Raw genomic sequence first — 1,837 nt, 5'->3', positions numbered from 1 at the left:
ATATATATATATATATATATATAATCCATGTTCAATTAATAGAAAAGAAAATGGAGAGTTGAAAGTTAATAATTATTTATTAATAAATTGATAGTTCTTACTTCCTACGGCTTTTCCATTTGTGTTCATTACATAATTTATGCTTTAGTTTGCATTTATAAGTTATGAGCAAAATATTATCAGGGAAAAAGATATACATTAAACGATTACATGTTGACCTCTCTATTCATAAACCTACATGTATGTGTGTGTGTGTGTGTGTGTGTGTATAAAATCAAAATAAGCAACAGAATATCAAGAAGTGATGCAATACGACCATTTCAAGCGGCTCCATTTAATTGAACAATGCCATCATTACATCAATTTCTTCCATCTTCTTACTCTGTTAAAGTATTTGAGTAAAATTATATTAATGTGCCCAACTGATTAAAATTTCAGGAACCTGAAACAGCATGGCTAGGGAGTGAACTCACTTCTTCACCACCACAGCTGCACTTGTGCCAACATTCAGAATAATATTTTCCAATGGCAAGGTGATATGTTCTTGATATGCTTTGAAACAGAATACTTTTAAACCAATTCTTAAAAATTGGTAAATTGCGCAATTACTCGAAATGAAGACTATAAATATTTTAGAATTACAATTGCTATCATCATTATCGTTATCGTTGCCATAGCCACCTTCCTATCATCTTTTCCATCACTATCATCACAACCACCCCCATCAATATCATCACCATCACACTCGTCATTACAACTTTTATCTATGTTATCATCATTTTCATCATGTCCTCATCACTACCACCATCATCATCATCATCATCGCGGTCATCAGCTGCGGCACCACCATCACCACCACTACAATCATCACCATTATCACCATCAGTATCATCATCACCATCTTCGTCACGGTTACCACAGTCAGTTTACTTTTATTCTTTTCTTTTTGTCTTCTTTTACTTGTTTCAGTCATTAGATTGTGGCCATGCTGGGGCACCACTGCCTTGAAGAATTTCAATCAAACAAATCAGTACTTCTTTTTGAAGCCTAGTATTTATTTTCTGTTGGTCTCTTTTGCTGAACTGCTAAGTTACGGGGACTTAAACACAACAACACTGGTTGTCAAACAGTCATGGGGGAAAACACACACACACACACTATAATTATACACACACACTATAATTATACACACACACACACACACACACTATATTTATAAACACACACACACTGAATTTATACACACACATACTATATTTATACACAAGCACTATATACACACACACACTATATTTATACACACACACACACTATATTTATACACACATACTATATGTATACACACACTATATTTATCACACACACACACACACACACTATATTTATACACACATGAGTAAGCACATAAATGCAAAACAAAGTAGAAAAAAATAGTACTCAAATACCAAAGGTAGAGTAATATACTTTTATATTAAAGTTGCAAAGACATCACAAAAGCTCTTACTCTCCCTCGGGCAGTTGTTATGAACTTCTAAAGAACAATCTGTGGAGGTTTTGCAGTTTTAATAAATGTATGTATGTATGTATATATATATATATATATATATTCCTTTAGACATTTGACTGCGGCCATACTGGAGCACCACCTTTAGTCGAACAAATCGACCCCAGGACTTATTCTTTGTAAACCTAGTACTTGGTTTCTTTTGGCGAACTGCTAAGTTACGGGGGACATAAACACACCAACATCAGTTGTCAAGCGGTTGTGGCAGGACAAACTCGGACACAAATAACAAACACACACATACATATATATATATATATTTATATATATATA

The 1,837-nt window shown here is 33.6% G+C and overlaps 1 protein-coding gene across 3 annotated transcripts in view; it reads left to right on the top strand.

The window, feature by feature from the left end:
• Positions 1-1,837, top strand: part of LOC106877503 (heparan sulfate glucosamine 3-O-sulfotransferase 5) — a 25,742-nt gene that overhangs the window by 15,589 nt on the left and 8,316 nt on the right. The window contains exon 2 of one of the 3 annotated variants that reach the window (XM_014926437.2): positions 439-533. The exons of the other annotated variants lie outside the window; for them this stretch is intronic. The gene's annotated coding sequence lies outside the window, so the exon portion shown is untranslated. The remainder of the gene's footprint in view (positions 1-438; positions 534-1,837) is intronic. 3 annotated transcript variants of the gene reach the window in all.

The sequence above is a fragment of the Octopus bimaculoides genome, chromosome 10, assembly GCF_001194135.2.
Source record: "Octopus bimaculoides isolate UCB-OBI-ISO-001 chromosome 10, ASM119413v2, whole genome shotgun sequence".
In the NCBI taxonomy this organism is placed as follows: domain Eukaryota; kingdom Metazoa; phylum Mollusca; class Cephalopoda; order Octopoda; family Octopodidae; genus Octopus; species Octopus bimaculoides.
This window is presented reverse-complemented; position numbering and strand designations above follow the sequence as displayed.